This window comes from Hyla sarda, chromosome 8 (assembly GCF_029499605.1).
Source record: "Hyla sarda isolate aHylSar1 chromosome 8, aHylSar1.hap1, whole genome shotgun sequence".
Lineage (NCBI taxonomy): Eukaryota > Metazoa > Chordata > Amphibia > Anura > Hylidae > Hyla > Hyla sarda.
The window spans coordinates 144,621,841-144,641,297 of NC_079196.1; positions in this window are offsets into that span (position 1 = coordinate 144,621,841).

Genomic DNA, 19,457 nt, shown 5'->3' on the forward strand with positions numbered 1-19,457 from the left:
TGGACTTTAGCGATCCTAAAAAATTATGGAGATACCTTTTTTATTAAAATTTCGTAGGGTATCATAAAAAAATCATAATAAAAAAGATACAGTGGTGATGGAAAAAATTGTATCTAATGAAATGTATCATTTTTATTATGAAATGTTTATTCATTTTTAAACAGGGATCAATTTATGTGAGCGGGTAAAGCACTAAAAATGTAGCCGACAATAATAAAAATGTAGTGTGTGCGTGTTTTTCACTTTTTTTTAATGATGGGAGTAGTAGTTACCTGTACTAATTGACAGATCGCAGGGGTCCCTTGCGATCCTCTTGTATAATGTATAGATGCGGTGGCTGCTCTTCTATGGTCCCCTGCACTCATGTATATATACACATATTCATATTTCCCGCAGAGCTGTGATTGGCCAGATGGTTCCAGCCAATCACAGCTCTCTGTGAGAAATAGGAATATGTGTATATATACGGCCGTGCAGGGGACCATAGGAGAGCGGCGCCGCATTCATACATTATACAGGAGCATCACAGCGGGTGTCAGGAGTGATACCCGCAGTGATCTTCCCTTTACTACAAGTACTACCACTCCCAACATGGAGTACACTCTGCTCCATGCTGGGAACTGTAGTACCTGTATTAATAGACAGATCGCAGCGGGTGTCAGAGGTTACACTGGCTGGCATATGTCTATTAATGCAGGTACTACAGCTCCCAGCATGGAGCAGAGTGTGCTCCATGTTGGGAGTATTAGTACCTGCAGTAAGGGACAGATCCCAGGGATGTCACTCCTCCTGACACCCCCTGCGATCCTCCTGATGTGAATGTCGGGATCAGCTGTTCTCAGGGCTACAGAGCCGGGAGAACAGCTGACGCTGAGCCGTAGGTATATATCGTATATCTACTGCCCAGCAAGATCCTACAGTGAGCCTGCAATGTGTATACAGTATACACATTGCTGGCTCACTTAACCCCTTGCTGAGCTGTGCGCTATGCGCAAGCCCAGCAAGGGAAGAGTTAACTTACACTGCTGGAAAGTGTAGGTTAACCCTTTGGGCGGTATACACTATATACAGCTATCTATAGATAGCTGTATACAGTGTATACAGAAGACGAAGTCCAGCTAACTTCCCTCGAGTCCCGGGCGGGGTTCGTGTAGCTCCGCCCCCTAGTGATGACGCCATTGGGGGGCGGAGCTACAGAAGGGAACAAGGCTAGTTAATCTGAAGCTCTGTTCACATTGTACGTTTTGTATAATGTGAACAGACCCTTCTGGCAGTGTCTACCCAGACAGGGAGACTCCAGCTGTTGCTAAACTACAACTCCCAGCATGCCCAGACAGCCAAAGGCTGTCTGGGCATGCTGGCAGGTGTAGTTTTGCACCAATTGGTGGCTCCCTGTTTGGGTAGACATTGCATCATGGGTGCTCTCCCCAGTGGACAGCGCCAAAAATGTCATAACCAATTTTTTGTGTTTTTTTCTTCTCGTTTCAGATCCGTGTATGCAGAGGATTACTGCGGATTCCATGGATTACGGCGGATTATTTATTTTTTCCTTTAATAAAATGGTTAACGAGGGCTGTGGGGGAGTGTTTTTTTAAATAAAATAATTTTTCCAATGTGTTGTGTTTTTTTTTTTTTTTATTGAATTTTCAGGGTTAGTAGCGGAAGCTGTCTTATTGACGGAATCCATTACTAGGCCAGGGCTTAGTGCTAGCCCCAAAAACAGCTAGCGCTAACCCCCAATTATTACCCCGGTACCCACTGCCACAGGGGTGCCAGGAAGAGCCGGTACCAACAGGCCCGGAGCGTCAAAATGGCGCTCCTGGGCCTAGGCGGTAACAGGCTGGCGTTATTTAGGCTGGGGAGGGCCAGTAACAATGGTCCTCGCCCACCCTGGTAACGTCAGGCTGTTGCTGTTTGGTTGGTATTGTGCTGAGAATGAAAATACAGGGAACCCTATGCGTTTTTTTTTTAAAATTTTTTTAGTTAAATAAAAAAAAAAAACGCATAGGGTTCCCCGTATTTTCATTCTCAGCACAATACCAACCAAACAGCAACAGCCTGACGTTACCAGGGTGGGCGGGGACCATTGTTACTGGCCCTCCCCAGCCTAAATAACGCCAGCCTGTTACCGCCTAGGTCCAGGAGCGCCATTTTTGACGCTCCGGGCCTGTTGGTACCGGCTCTTCCCGGCACCCCTGTGGCGGTAGGTACCGGGGTAATAATTGGGGGTTAGCGCTAGCTGTTTTTGTGGCTAGCACTAAGCCCTGGCCTAGTAATGGATTCCGTCAATAAGACAGCTTCCGCTACTAACCCTGAAAATTAAATAAAAATAAAAAAAAACACAACACATTGGAAAAATTATTTTATTTAAAAAAACACTCCCCCACAGCCCTCGTTAACCATTTTATTAAAGGAAAAAATAAATAATCCGCTGTAATCCATCGAATCCGCAGTAATCCTCTGCATACACGGATCTGAAAAGAGAAAGGCTGTCTGGGCATGCTGGGAGTTGTAGTTTAGCAACAGCTGGAGTCTCCCTGTCTGGGTAGACACTGCCAGAAGGGTCTGTTCACATTATACAAAACGTACAATGTGAACAGAGCTTAACTAGCCTTGTTCCCTTCTGTAGCTCCGCCCCCAATGACGTCATCACTAGGGGGCAGAGCTACACGAACCCGGCCCGGGACTCGAGGGAAGTAAGCTGGCCTTCGTCTTCTGTATACACTGTATACAGCTATCTATAGATAGCTGTATAAAGTGTATACCGCCCAAAGGGTTAACCTACACTGTCCAGCAGTGTAAGTTAACTCTTCCCTTGCTGGGCTTGCGCATAGCGCACAGCTCAGCAAGGGGTTAAGTGAGCCAGCAATGTGTATACTGTATACACATTGCAGGCTCACTGTAAATTCTTGCTGGGCAGTAGATATACGATGTATACCCACGGCTCAGCGTCAGCTGTTCTCCCGGCTCTGTAGCCCTGAGAACAGCTGATCCCGACATTCACATCAGGAGGATCGCAGCGGGTTTCAGGAGAAGTGACATCCCTGGGATCTGTCCCTTACTGCAGGTACTAATACTCCCAACATGGAGCACACTCTGCTCCATGCTGGGAGCTGTAGTACCTGCATTAATAGACATATCGCAGCAAGTGTAACTTCTGACACCCGCTGCGATCTGTCTATTAATGCAGGTACTACAGCTCCCAGCATGGAGCAGAGTGTACTCCATGTTGGGAGTGGTAGTACTTGTAGTAAAGGGAAGATCACTGCGGGTATCACTCCTGACGCCCGTTGCGATCCTCCAGTATAATGTATGAATGCGGCGGCCGCTCTCCTATGGACCCCTGCACGGCCATATATATACACATATTCCTATTTCTCACAGACAGCTGTGATTGGCTGGAAACATCTGGCCAATCACAGCTCTGCGGGAAATATGAATATGTGTATATATATATATAGGGGACCATAGAAGAGCAGCCACCGCATCTATACATTATACAAGAGGATCGCAAGGGACCCCGGCGATCTGTCAATTAGTACAGGTAACTACTACTCCCATCATGGAAGAGTGTGTTCCATGCTGGGAGTAGTAGTACTACCTAAAAAATGTTTTAAAAAAAAAGTGAAAAACACGCACACACTACATTTTCATTATTGTCGGCTACATTTTTAGTGCTTTACGCGCTCACATAAATTGATCCCTGTTTAAAAATGAATAAACATTTCATAATAAAAAAGATACATTTCGTTAGATACAATTTTTTCCATCACCACTGTATCTTTTTATTATGATTTTTTTATGATACCCTGCGAAATTTTAATAAAAAAGGTATCTCCACAATTTATTAGGATCGCTAAAGTCCAACAAAAAGACTAAAAAGATTTACCGAATGTACCCGAATACCAAATGTATCCGAAAAAAACAACCCGAATACCGAATGTATCCGAAAAATCTAAACCGAAAATATTGCCGAACCGAAATTTTTTTCCAAAACGAAAAAACAAAACGAAATTAAACGAAAATTTTTCTAGTGCACAAGTCTATCCCATACTATCTGAGGACTCGCTGAATTATGGTTAATCTCCCAGAATGCCTATATTTCCTGTCTAAACCAATCCTGATCTCCCACCAATTCTATCCAGTGGGGGTTGAGCCTAAAGCCCAATCTTTTCCCACCTATTGCCTTACCTCCAATTTCCACCGCCACTGGACAATGGTCCGATAAGGTTTTAGCTCTATACTGCACCCTGCTGGTCCAGATCATCGCGTTCTTATCGCAAAGACATAGGTCAATTCGGGAGGCAGTGTTATATGAAGTACTAAAGCATGAGTACTGTCTTACTCCTGGGTTTAGTTTTCGCCATCCATCAACCCAATTCATCTCTCCACAGTACCTCGACAATGCTGTTTCGCTCCCCCCTACATTCCTACCTAATTTGAATCTGTCCATACTAGGGTCCATTACGTTATTCATATCTCCAACTATCCATAATGCCGCATATGTTTTACTTTCGCTGTAACTCACAAGGTCCCTCAGAACATCCACTCTAAAAGGTGGAGGAATGTAAACAAAGGCCAAGATAATAGCCCTATTTTCCCACATTCCATTAAGAAATATATATCGACCATACCTGTCTACCTTTGCATTTTTTGTTTCGAATGGTACCTTCCTATGAACATATACTGATACTCCCGCGGAATACGAAGAAAGTCTGGAGTGGTATTCTTCTTTAGCCCACTTCCTTTGTAATATCTGTTCATCTCTTGACCTATGGGTCTCGACTAAACATATGATGGCAGGAAGGCACCTCCGAATATAATCAAAGATTGCACACTTTTTTATTTTATACCTCGCACGTTCCAAACTAACAACTGAAAAGAAGACATATTGACCTAGAGAAGAGAAGAAGAAAAAAAAAGGAAAAAGAGGTCTCTCTGCCTCCCCGTGCCATCCCTCCCCCCTTCCTACTGATCCTATCTCTCATCTTAGTCATATCGTGTCTTATCAGTGATACCTCGGTAGATACCACACCCAGTTGTTTATTTATCTCCTCAATTGCACAGTTAGATTTTTTTACCCCTCCCAAGATCTCCTCCAAAAGCTGAGTTCCCATGGGGGGCACGGTCTGTCTGTCCTCAATTTCTTCCACCTCCAGAACCGAATACCTAGAACCTGGTTTACTAGGGGAGAGATCCTTATGGGTTCTAGTTTTAATACCCACAGCTGGAGACTTCCATATTTTATCCAGTTTACCCATAGCCCCCTTATCTTTCTGTGGCGAGCAACCCCCTGATCTTCTGGGGTTCATCTTAGGGGCCATTTTTTCCGTTTTATCTCTTCGCTTTATACTTATAAGGTATATGTATCACCACCCAGGTGCCACCTATTATCTTAACAAAAATATACACCATAGGCCCCTCCCACCCAGTAATTTACATCCAATTATTTACAACATACAAAGGTGAGGATTCGTGGCCCCTCACGGTTCAGGGATACACCTTGGACAGAAGATGTCACAGTCTGATCTATCAGTATCCACCACCAAATATGGCGCCATAATATATAACTAAGAACTCATTAGCATATTCGAGCTCCCCTTGATAGGCAGTCCAGCCTCCCCCTAAAGTCACTGATCTTATAGGCCCTCTGTTGGATCCAGGGCAAAAGTCCCCTTTCATGGAGGAAGGGGTCTGCTGAGGCCCAATTATTCGATTTAGTCCATAAATCCAGACTTCTCCTGTATATGGGAGAGAGAGAGGGAGGGATAAGTCTTCTGGAGACATCAGTTTAGCAATACAACAGGCCGTAAATGTATCTGCGTGGCCATAGTTATATTACCCATACTCCTTAATAGTCCATACAGATTTAATTATGGGCAGCCCGATCTTCATGGCTAGAAAAGATGCCTAGTGGAGGGAGGGGGGACTCCAATCCCACGATTCCATTCCCCAAGACCCCTGTTGTCCATTAGGGCTTGGCCTAGGTAGGGCAGGAATGGGGCACCACTACCAGTGTAGTTGGAAGTATTATAGCTCCCTTCACATGCTTAACAACAAAAACCCCACAGGTGGGATCAGTTAATAAGGTGCATATCTGCCTCCTACAGGCATTATCAAAACTCAATGGCTGCTCCATAACTACCAACCACCAAAGGGAGGAGAAGGGGGACTTTATCATATACATTGCCATGACTTTAACTCACCAAGTCACTAGAAGGAGTAACCAGGCAGGGTATCTGGCATCCAAATGTTGTCTATTCCACATGGGACCAATACAGAGGGCTGCTGCTGTTCATAATGTTGCAGAGATGTTGATGACTGATTTAACCTATTAAAGGAGATCCAAAAGTAGGTTTCATAACAGTCTCCCCGTGTTAGGCTCCTCTATCCAGGGAGACTGCCTACTTAAGTGTCCTGCCACCCCAGAAGTGGGAGATAACTCACCGGCTTAAAGACTGCCAAACTAATTATCAATGTGGCATCAGATCTTTTTCTTTATTCCTTTCTCCTTTCCACAAGAGAGGGTCTGGCCCAGCCTAAGAGAGTCCCAGCAAGGAGCAGCAGGACCCCACATGTGCGCTTCTCCACCCCAACGCCGCCACACCGTACTACCATATATGGGCTTCCGGAACAGGCCCGGCACTCCTCTCCTGTATTGGCTGCAAAGTCCACACCTCCCTCTCTCTCACCTTCTCTCTGTCGCTTCTCCCCATACCACACGGGGGGAGAGAAAACATCAGCCACGCCACCTCCGTCTCCTGTCGGACAGCAACCCACCATCGCCTCCACGGAGAACATCGCATCGCGTCGAGTCGCGCGAGTCGGCAGTCGCCTCCACCTCGCTCCTCCCTCCTCCTACGGCCCGTTCCAGGGAACAGCGCTCCCAGCTCTCACTAGCTGTCCAGGTAGGCATGTAGTCCTAGCGGCATTCCTCGATTGGCGTCTCGGCATCTCGGGATTCACTTCGCCTCCACATCCCGAGGGCTCAGGGGCCGGGGCGGAGCCCGGAGCGCGCGGCCCTAGCTCATGCCGCCGCCACTTCCTCTTCCGGGCTGTACAAAATTTTTAATTTGCACGGCCCACTGTTCCAAAGATCTGTTAGACACCAGTGGGGTGTAAATTCTCACTGCACCCCTCATTACATTCCGTGAGGGGTGTAATTTCCGAAATGGGGTCACATGTGTTTTATTTATTTATTTATTTTTTTGCGTTTGTCAAAACCATTGTAACAATCAGCCAGCCCTGTGCAAATCACCTCAAATGTACATGGTACACTCTCCCTTCTGCGCTTTGTTGTGCGCCCCCAGAGCACTTTGCGCCCACATATGGGGTATCTCTGTAGTCAGGAAAAATTGCATTACAAATTTTGGGGGGCTTTTTTCCCTTTTACCTCTTGTCAAAATGAAAAGTATAGGGCAACTCCAGCATGTTAGTGTGAAATTTTTTTTTTTTTTACACTAACATTCTGGTGTAGATCCCAACTTCACCTTTTCATAAGGGGTGAAAGGAGAAAAAGCCTCCCAACATTTGTTAGGCAATTTCTCCCGAGTACGGCGATACCCCATATGTGGCCCTAAACTGTTGCCTTGAAATATGACAGGGCTCCGAAGTGAGAGAGCGCCATGCACATTTGAGGCCTGAATTAGGGATTTGCATAGGGGTGGACATAGGGGTATTCTACGCCAGTGATTCCCAAACAGGGTGCCTCCAGCTGTTGCAAAACTTCCAGCATGCTTGGACGGCTGTCCGGCAATACTGGGAGTTGTTGTATATGTAGTGTTGCATATGTAGTGTCTTTTACTTTTTATTTTATTTTGTGTTAGTGTAGTGTAGTGTTTTTAGGGTACAGTCACACGGGCGGGGGATTACAGCGAGTTTCCCACTGCAAACTTGCAGCCTGATACTCACTGTAAGCCCCCTGCCCATGTGAATGTACCCTGTACATTCACAGGGGGGGGGGGTTAAAACTGATTACAGGGACGTAGGCCGCAAGCTTAAGGCAAGGACCTCCAAGGTAATATTTTCTGAAATATTACCTGTACCACGAGCCACACCAGAGAGGCAGCGGGAGATTAGGGAGGTAAACAAGTGGCTCAGAAGCTGGTGTAGGAAGGAGGGGTTTGGGTTCATGGAGAACTGGGCTGACTTCGCTGTCGGTTACTGGCTCTACCATAGGGACAGGCTGCACCTCAATGGGGAGGGTGCAGCTGTGCTTGGGGAGAAGATGGCTAGAAGGGTGGAGGAGTGTTTAAACTAGGGACTGGGGGGGAGGGAACCTACAACATAGAGAGGGAAGATAGTGTAGATAGAGAGGGGCGACTTCTTAATGTACCTGGGGGTGGAGCGGAGGAAGGGGTTAGAATAGTTAATAGGGATAGGCTTCAAAGGAAGAAAAACCATATGCCACTAAATTGCATGTCCACTAGTGTTTAGCGCCATAGGCTATATTCGAATTCGCGATATTTCGCGAATATATGGACGAATATTCGTCATATATTCGCTAAATTCACATATTTGTAATATTCGCGTTTTTTCTGCATATGCGAAAATTCGCATGTGAGAAAATTCGCATATGTGAAAATTTATGAACTTTATAGCAAGTCTACCAGTGTAACGTGATACAAGCAGCAGAAGGGAGGGATAAATATTTGCGAATATTCGTATATGCGAATATTTGCCCGGTGGTCTCACACAGTAGTATTAAAGCCTTCTTTAGACCACACAAGCTGGAAGCAGAGAAGAATGATCACTGTCATGTGTACTGTTGGGGAAAAAAAAGCGAATATTCGTAATTTCGAATAAATAGTGCTATATTCGCGAATATTGGCGAATTCGCGAATATGCGATATTCGCGAATAAAATTTGAATTGCGAATGTTGGCGAGCAACACTAATGTCCACTAATGCCAGAAGTCTGACCAATAAAACTGAGGAATTGGAGTGGTGGATGTCTGAGGAGGATTTTGACATAGTGGGTATAACAGAGACTTGGTTGGACGATACATGTGACTGGGCGGTCAACATACAGGGTTATAGTCTATTTAGGAAGGATCGGACAAAGTGGAAGGAGTTTGTCTTTATGTAAAGTCCAGTCTGAAGGCCGCACTGCGGGAGGATATACGGGAGGGAAATGATAATGTAGAGTCATTATGGGTGGAAATATATGGAGATAAAAATAATACAATTCTGATAGGGGTTTGCTACAAGCCACCAAATATAATGGAAGAAGCAGAAGATCAATTAATGAAGCAAATTAACAAGGCAGCAAATCAGAATGAGGTGATAATAATGGGGGACTATCCTGATATAAAATGGGAGTCCGAGACCTGTGAATCTCATAAAGGAAACAGGTTTCTGACTATAGCTAAAGACAATTATCTGTCCCAAATGGTGCAGGGCCCGACCAGAGGAGGCGCCCTACTAGACTTAGTATTAACTAGAGATGAGCTAACTTTTAGAATCACTGCCGCACAGCAGTCCAATGACAGAGCCTGGAGGTGGCATCAGTGTCAGGAGACCATATAGTGACAGAATGACATAGTGTGGAGGTGTTGGCAGCATGAGGAGATCATTTAGTGGCTGAATGACACAGCGTGGAGGTGTTGGCAGCATGAGGACACCATATAGTGGCTGAATGACACAGCTTGGAAGAGGCTGAAGCATGAGGACACCATATATTGGCTGAATGACACAGCATGGAGGTGTTGGCAGCATGAGGAGACCATATAATGGCTGAATGGCACAGCGTGGAGGTGTTGGCAGCATGAGGAGACCATATAGTGGCTGAATGACACAGCATGGAGGTGTTGGAAGCATGAGGAGACCATATAATGGCTGAATGGCACAGCGTGGAGGTGTTGGCAGCATGATGACACCATATAGTGGCTGAATGACACAGTGTAGACATGTTGGCAGCATGAGGAGACCATATAGTGGCTGAATGACACAGAGTGGAGGTGTTGGCAGCATGAAAAGACCATATAGTGGCTGAATGACACAGTGTGGACATGTTGGCAGCATGAGGACACCATATAGTTGCTGAATGACAAAGCATGGAGGGGTTGGCAGCATGAGGAGACCATATAATGGCTGAATGACACAGCATGGAGGTGTTGGCAGCATGAGGAGACCATATAGTGGCTGAATGGCACAGTGTGGAGGTGTTGGCAGCATGAGGACACCATATAGTGGCTGAATGACACAGTGTGGACACGTTGGCAGCATGAAGAGACCATATAGTGGCTGAAGGACACAGTGTGGAGGTGTTCGCAGCATGAGGAGACCATATAGTGAAGGAATGGCACAGCGTGGAGGTGTTGGCAGCATGATGACACCATATAGTGGCTGAATGACACAGTGTGGTCATGTTGGCAGCATGAGGAGACCATATAGTGGCTGAATGGCACAGTGTGGAGGTGTTGGCCGCATGAGGAGACCATATAGTGGCTGAATGACACAGCGTGGAGATGTTGGCAGCATGAGGAGACCATATAGTGGCTGAATGGCACAGCTTGGAGGTGTTGGCAGCATGAGGACACCATATAGTGGCTGAATGACACAGTGTGGACATGTTGGCAGCATGAGGACACCATATAGTGGCTGAATGACACAGTGTGGACATGTTGGCAGCATGAGGACACCATATAGTGGCTGAATGACACAGTGTGGTCATGTTGGCAGCATGAGGAGACCATATAGTGGCTGAATGGCACAGCGTGGAGGTGTTGGCAGCATGAGGACACTGCATGTTATTCTGAATAACAGTATTATTTCACTAGCCCAGCACACTCCATATGCGTTTTATAACACAGCAAAGTTTTCTATACCCCTATAGAGGCTGTATGTAGGCTAGAAATAGACTTTTTTAATATAGATTCGCTGCGAAAAAATTTGTATCGAAACAAACTTTTTCGGAAAATTCGGCACATCGGCCGAATCGAATTTTGGAAAAGTTAGCTCATCTCTAGTTAATACTAAGTCTAGTAGGGCGCCTCCTCTGGTCGGGCCCTGCACCATTTGGGACAGATAATTGTCTTTAGCTATAGTCAGAAACCTGTTTCCTTTATGAGATTCACAGGTCTCGGACTCCCATTTTATATCAGGATAGTCCCCCATTATTATCACCTCATTCTGATTTGCTGCCTTGTTAATTTGCTTCATTAATTGATCTTCTGCTTCTTCCATTATATTTGGTGGCTTGTAGCAAACCCCTATCAGAATTGTATTATTTTTATCTCCATATATTTCCACCCATAATGACTCTACATTATCATTTCCCTCCCGTATATCCTCCCGTATGCTACTCCGCCTCTACATCCTCCACTGTGTCTTAAGCCTCCACTGCCCGGACAAGTCTCAGTGGCCCTTCAGCATACCATGTGTGCAGGGTACGGCGGCGTCACACTGTTCTTCACATGGTTTGCTTTGAAGAGATCATTTAGTGGCTGAATGACACAGCGTGGAGGTGTTGGCAGCATGAGGACACCATATAGTGGCTGAATGACACAGCTTGGAAGAGGCTGAAGCATGAGGACACCATATATTGGCTGAATGACACAGTGTGGACATGTTGGCAGCATGAGGAGACCATATAGTGGCTGAATGACACAGTGTGGACATGTTGGCAGCATGAGGAGACCATATACTGGCTGAATGACACAGCATGGAGGTGTTGGCAGCATGAGGAGACCATATAGTGGATGAATGGCACAGCCCGGAGTTGCCAGCAGCATGAGTAGGCACTAGGCCTTTACGATCCCTAAGATTAAAAGAGGAATTAAGATTTTGGATAGCGCGTGCTACCTATAAGAAAATTTAAAATTTCCAGACCCAGGCCCCACAGCAGCATCAGTAAACCATATATTGCCTGAATGACACAGCCTGGAGTTGGCTGATGCACGAGTACACAGCAGGGCTTCACAATTCCCCCCAAAAAACAACACAATTTTTAACATTTTTGAAAAAGATTTTGGATAGCAGGTGCAACCTATGAGAAAATTTTAAATTCCCAGACCCAGGCCCAGCAGTGCCATCATTTTTTTATTTGAAATTTAAAACAAACTTTGAGTGTCCCGAACCCCTCGTGTGGGTATGAAGGACCAAATCCAACAAGTCCCCACAGCAACATCAGTAAAGAACATATTGCCTGAATGACACAGCCTGGAGTTGGCTGATTCACGAGTACACAGCAGGGCTTCACAATTTCCCCCAAAAACACCACCATTTTAGAAATTTTTGAAAAAGATTTTGGATAGCGGGTGCTACCTATGAGAACATTTGAAATTCCCAGACCAAGGCCCAGTAGCGCCATCATTTTTTTATTTGAAATCTAAAGCAAAATTTGAGTGTCCCGGACCCCAGCGTGTGGGTACGAAGGTTCAAATCCAACAAGCCCCCACAGGGCTCATGTGGCCGTGAGATGTAGGCGCAACGTCTCCATTGCCCTTACCGGCCATTGTTTCCAAGACTTTTTGCCAAAGCAAACCATGTGAAGAACAGTGTGACGCCGCCGTACCCTGCACACATGGTATGCTGAAGGGCCATTGAGACTTGTCCGGGCAGTGGAGGCTTAAGACACAGTGGAGGATGTAGAGGCGGAGTAGCATACTGTCACAGGACCAACGGGCTGACAAAGTGTAGCAGGAAGCAGCATTGAGTACACACCAGGGCTTCAGAATCCCTAAGAAAAAGCCATCATTTGAAAAAAAAATTAAGAATATTTAGGACAGCGGGTGCTACCTATATATTGCCTGAATGACACAGCCTGGAGTTGGCTGATGCATGAAAATACACTAGGGCTTCACAACCCCCCCCCCCCCCCCCCGCCCCCAAAAAAAAAAAAAAAACACAACAATTGTAGAAATTTATGAAGAAGACTTTTTCCTTAGCGGGTGCTATCTATGAGAAAATTTTAAATTCCCAGACCCAGGCCCAGCAGCGGCATCAGTAAACCATATATTGCCTGAATGACACAACCTGGAGTTGGCTGATGCATGAGTATGTACCAGGGCTACACAATCCCCCCCAAAAAACACAACAATTGTAGAAATTTATGAAGAAGACTTTTTCCATAGCGGATGCCATCTATGAGAAAATTTTAAATTCTCAGACCCAGGCCCAGCAGCGCCATCAGTAAACCATACATTGCCTGAATGACACAGGCTGGAGTTGGCTGATGCATGAGTATGCACCAAAGCTTCACAATCCCTAATAAAAAAGACAAACATTTTTGCCGAAAAATGTTAACGAAAATTTAGGACAGCGGGTGTTCTCTATATATTACCAGAATGACGCAGCCTGGAGTTGGCTGCAGCATGAGGAGACCATTGAAATGTGTGATTTTTTATTTTTTTATTTAAATCAAATTTTTTGACCCGGACCCCGCCTTTTGGGTACAAAGGACCTAATCTCACAAGCACCCACAGGGCTAATCTGGCCGTAAGATGTAGGCGCAACGTCTCCATAGCCCTGACCGGCCATTTTTGGTTTTTGTACCTTTGTTTAAGAACATGCACATATCCAAGAGTCCAGAAGACTCTATAATCCAGGATGGTGGACCACCAAAAGACATTCTTCTATAAAATAATTTTTTTATGAAATAAAGAAGCAGAGTTCATCCCTCTCCGTATTATATTTTTTTTAATTTTACTTAAAACACACGCAACAAGCGTTCAATGGTGTAATGGTTATTATTCTGGAAAATTCTAGTTTATTACTATGATAATTATCAGAAAATTTCAAAATAACACTACCCAAGAGTGTTTAATAACCCCATACATTGCACCATAAATGTTGAAATTTAAATTAAGTATGTATGTATGTATTTCAAAAATCCTAAAATTAAAGGCCCAAGCCCAGAAGCATCATGAAGTCAAGTAGTTCCTGAAAGACACAGCAGTAGTCAGGAGTAGGTATCAGTAGTACCCGAGAGGCTTCAATAACCCCATACATTGCACGATCAATCGCGAGATCGAGCAATAACAGGTGTGTTATGCACTCAGATGTCCGGGGCTGCACGCGCAAAACACTGAATGGACCAGCGTGTGTCTATCTTTCACCGACAGGTGTGGGTAACCCGCTGAATTCCATTCGTGATAGGGATCAGGGATTGCAATTATTTGCCAGGAAAGAAGAATCACAACTAAGTGCGGGTCATAAGCTCGGATTCATTAAGTCCCTGCACTTTGTACACCGCATATCTCTACTACCGATTGGATGGTTTAATGAGGTCCTCGGATCATCCCCGGCAGGGTAGGAGAAGGCCCTGGCAGAGCGCCAAGAATTTAAAGATCATTGTTGAAATTTGCATTAAGCATGTATTAGCAACTGCTAAACTTCCAAAAATTAAAGGCCCAAGGCCAGAAGCGTCAGTGAGGCCAGTAGTTCCTGAAAGACACAGGATGAGTCAGGAGCAGGCATTCACAGTACCCAGGAGGGTTTCATAACTAGTGTTGCTCGCGAATATTCGCAATGCGAATTTTATTTGTGAATATCAAATATTCGCGAATTCGCGAATATAGCGCTATATATTCGTAATTACGAATATTCGTATTTATTTTTATTTTTTTTATTTTTTTTTACTCACAGTACACATCACAGTGATCATCCCTCTCTGCTCCCAGCTTGTGTGGTGTAAAGAAGGCTCTAATACTACTGTGAGAGACTGGTGAGCGAATTTTCGCATATGCGAAAATTTGCTTATGCTACTTTTCGCATATGAGAATTTTTGCTTATGTTAATTTTTGTATATGCTAATTTTCGCATATGCGAAAATAAAACGGGAATATTACGAATATGCGAATATTCGCGAATATATGACGAATATTCGTCCATATATTCGCAAATATTGGCGAATTCGAATATGGCATATGCCGCTCAACACTATTCATAACCCCTTACATTTAAAGATCAATGTTGACATTTGCATTAAGCATGTATTTAGCTACTGCTAAACTTCAAAAAATGAAAGGACCAAGGCCAGAAGCATCAGTGAGGAAAGTAGTTCCTGAAAGACACAGAATGAGTCAGGAGCAGTCATTCGCAGTACCCAAGAGGGTTTCATAACCCCTTACATTTAAAGATCAATGTTGAAATTTGCATTAAGCATGTATTTAGCTACTGCTAAACTTCAAAAAATTAAATGGGCACTGTCACCAACTTTATTTTTTGATATGTTGTAGTACTTATATACTACAACATATCTCTAATATACTTTTGTTATTTTTTTTAATTAAAATGGTTTAATTTGCATTTCAAAACCGGCCACTAGGGGTCTCCCTCCTAGTGGCCGGCTGCAGCCTGGCGTGACGTAACGCCTGAAAAAGGACTGATTTTGGCCTGGCAATCAGTCCTTTTTCAGTTAGGCTGCACTCGCTCTTTGCCTGTCAATCAGACAGGCAGGGAGCAAGCGCATTGGCTCCCCGGCCAATGGCTGGAAGGCCACTCTTCCCGCACATCGCCGCCTAGTCGCCGCCACTGTCCCTGCACGCCCACTGCCGGACTCTGCAGTAAGTGTAATGAGGGAATGGGGTATGCGGGAGGGGGGTTTGTGATGGAGGGAACGGGGTATGCGGGGGGGGGGAGTTGTGATGGAGGGAACGGGGCACGGCGCACGGGGGGGGGGGACGGGCTAGCGCCATAGCACCGCATGTAACTAACTAATAGTTTATCTACACAGGGTGCCTCCAGCTGTTTCAATACTACAACTCCCAGCATGCCCTGACAGCCAATAGATGTCAGGGCAAGCTGGGAGTTGTAGTGGTAAAACAGCTGGAGGCATCCTGTGTAGATAAACTAAGGGCGAAATCCCCCCCCCCCCCCCCCCAGCAGGCATCAGTGACGTGGTGACTGCTGGGGAAGTCTGCCTGGTGGTGAGCATACTACCAGGCAGAAAAAAAGATCTTTTTAATATAGTGAAAATAAAAATTAAAAGCAGGGAGGGGGTTAGGGATAGATTGGCAATAGGCAGGGACAGGAAAAAAAATAGGATGGTATACCCTTTAAAGGCCCAAGGCCAGAAGCATCAGTGTGGCAAGTAGTTACTGAAAGACACAGGATGAGCCAGGAGCAGGCAATGGCAGTACCAAAGAGGGTTTCATAACCAACCATAATTGGGAAATGTTGGTGCAGCAGCTTGGTCAATCTGCTCTGAGGCATCTGGCATTGGTGGCTGGAAATCCTGGCTGATCCATCCCTGATTCAACTTGACAAATGTCAGTCTCTCCACATTTTTAGTGGACAGATGAGTTCGCCTTGGGGTGACTATGGCCCCGGCCGCACTAAACACCCGCTCTGATGGCACACTACTGGCCGGGCAGGACAGCTTTTCCAGGGCAAACTTTGCTAGTTGCTGCCATAAATCAAGTTTGGCTGCCCAGAAGTCCAGCGGATCTTCAATGGTTGTTGGCATGGTCATGTCAAGGAATGCCACCACCTGCTGGGTCCTGCTCCATGTCTACCTGCTGCTGATGAGTTGCTTCACTATGTGGGTGAAGAAAGCTGGCTGATTGAGCTGGTACTGCTCCTGCCACCCCTCCCCTCCCCAGCAGCCATGGCAGTGGAATGTGAGCGCAGAGGGCCCCCCGAGTCAGACCTGCGAGTGGATGGACCATGTGGCCGACAGGCATCGGCCCACTGACTACGTAGAATCTCTCTCTATTAGGTCAGTTTGTCCTCCCTCTCAGTGGGTGTAAAAAAGCCCCCATTCTGGGACGGTAGCGAGGGTCTAATAAGGTGGAGATCCATGTGTTGACGCAGGGCCGTGGTGCCGAGATTGGGACCATGGCCACGCTTCACTTTCTGCCGACAGTTTTTGCGTGTGACTACACTAAGGTCTTCCGGATCCTTTATGAAGAACAACCATACCGCAGAGTAGCTGATTTTCCCACCTGCAGTTCGCACTATTACACTGCTATTGGCGCCGTCTCCAGGAACCCCTGTTCCACTACCCCTGGCTTCTGCACTCGGCTCCCAATTGCGATCGGCTTCATCATCATCAAAAGATGTGTGCATGTCACTGATGTCCTCCTCGTGTTCCACAACAGTGTCTGCTTCAGGACCCTGAACAATTGAAACACCGCCTCCCACGTCACTCTCCGCATCAATACTTGCCCGCAAGGGACGCATGTCTCCTCACATTCTTGGCTGCCCATTAGATGCTGACTGTCCTCTATTACATCGTCCTCACTAAATAGTGGAGCTGAACCCAAAGCATGAGATACTTCTTTGGGAGAGGGAACAGCATAGGCCAAAGGCAATAGGATTAAGGGGACTGCGCCCGGGCCATGCCAACTGAGGGTTGTGTCTAAGGAACCCACCGACTCTTGACTGGGGTTGTCAGATGTCGCTTGTGATGAGCTTGGGGATGAGTGTGCAAACCAATTGACGAGGAGAGATGGGTCAACACACGACCGCTGGGTTTTAACGGGAGCTCAGGCCTATTGCTGCGACTCCTGCTGCCACTCGCCCCAAGTCTGCTGCCAACTCTGCCTGATGTAGGCCTCTGCCCCTTCTCTGTGCACGTCCTGCACTTCCCTGCCTGACATACTTAGTGCGTTTATGAGGGTATAGAACAGCAGCAGGTGATTACTTTCGGCTGTCCTTTCAAAGTATATAGGCCCTAGACAGAATAACAGTTACTAAATAGTACACTCCTTTGTTCTATGTATGCCCTTTGCAATGATGAGCGCACTGGTATGCGTATTTCTACGCAGAAAAATTATATTTTTTTTTATAAATACACCAGCAGGTGTATACTAATGTGTGGAATAGCACTGAATTTAGCACAGAGACAGAAATACAGGTACTAAATAAGCGTATTTGAACGCAGGGAAAACTTTTTTTTTCTTTAATACACCGGCAGGTGTATAACGTGTGGTATAACACTGAATTTAGCACAGAGACAGAAAAAAAGGTAGTATATGGTACGCTATTTGCTTGTATGTAGGCCCTTTGAAATGACAAGGCCACTGAAAAAGCGTATTTGTACGCAGGAAAAACTTTTTTTTCTTTAATACACTGGCAGGTGTATAACGTGTGGTATAACACTTAATTTAGCTCAGAGACAGAAAAAAAATTAGTATATGGTACGCTATTTGCTTGTATTTAGGCCCTTTGCAATGCTAAGGCCACTGTTAAGCGTATTTGTACGCAGGAAAAACTTTTTTTTCTTTAATACACCGGCAGGTGTATAACATGTGGTATAACACTGAATTTAGCACAGAGACAGAAAAAAAAGGTGGTATATGGTACGCTATTTGCTTGTATGTAGGCCCTTTGCAATGATAAGGCCACTGAAAAAGCGTATTTGTACACAGGAAAAACTTTTTTTTTCTTTAGTACACCGGCAGGTGTATAACGTGTGGTATAACACTGAATTTACCACAGAGGCAGAAAAAAAGGTGGTATATGGTACGCTATTTGCTTGAATTTAGGCCCTTTGGAATGATAAGGCCACTGAAAAAGCGTATTTGTACGCAGGAAAAACTTTTTTTTCTTTAATACACCGGCAGGTGTATAACGTGTGGTATAACATTGAATTTAGCACAGAGACAGAGTAACGGGTGAAAAATGGTAAAAAGGCACTAAAGTCCACACTAATATGACTTATTTCTGAACAGCAGCAGGACCCAACATTGCAGCACCACAAAAAAAAAAAAATCCAGGGATTAAACCCTAAATTGCACTTTGTCACACAATTCTGAGCAGTAGAGGATTTGTGGAACAAAAAAAAAAAAACTCAATTGGGCTGAAAAATGAGGAGATAAGATGCTTCAGAAAGTTCAGGCAGCTTGGAGATCTGTATGAGGCAGCTGACAGCTATTTGAACCTCTCTGCTGCAATGCTCAATAACGTGAATAGGAGGTTTAGCAATCAATGATCCTTCTCAGGGTAACAGCACAGCACTCTGCACTCCTGCCTTTCCTAATGCTCATGTGACTAGCAGATGCAGTGTAACGCTGTGGTATCGGCTATTCACACACACGCAGTCCTGTCCTCTCCATCTGAGTGCATAGATGAAATGAAGAAAAGCAAGATGGCCGCTGATTATATAGGGGCTGTGACATCACAGAGGTCACATGTGGATCCGCCATCTTAGGTCTCCAATAGCCTGGAACGCTGTAAAATGGAGTTTAATGAAGCGATTTGTGCGATAGAATCGTGGCGATATTCGTATTCGTTGCGAATCAAATTTTTCATGAAATTCGTAACAGAATTCGGGTTCGTCAACTTCGATTCGTTCATCTCTAGTTATAAGGATAAGAGGGATATCCTTATGCTGACCACAATTCATGGTAACAGCAGCTCACCTGTCCCTGTGCGAGGTACCACAACAATGGTCCTAAAGCCCAATTGTATTCTGGACTACAATCGGTATATGGGGGGAGTTGATCTCTATGATCAAGTCCTCAAGCCATACATGGCCATGCGGAAAACACAGATATGGTACAAAAAAGT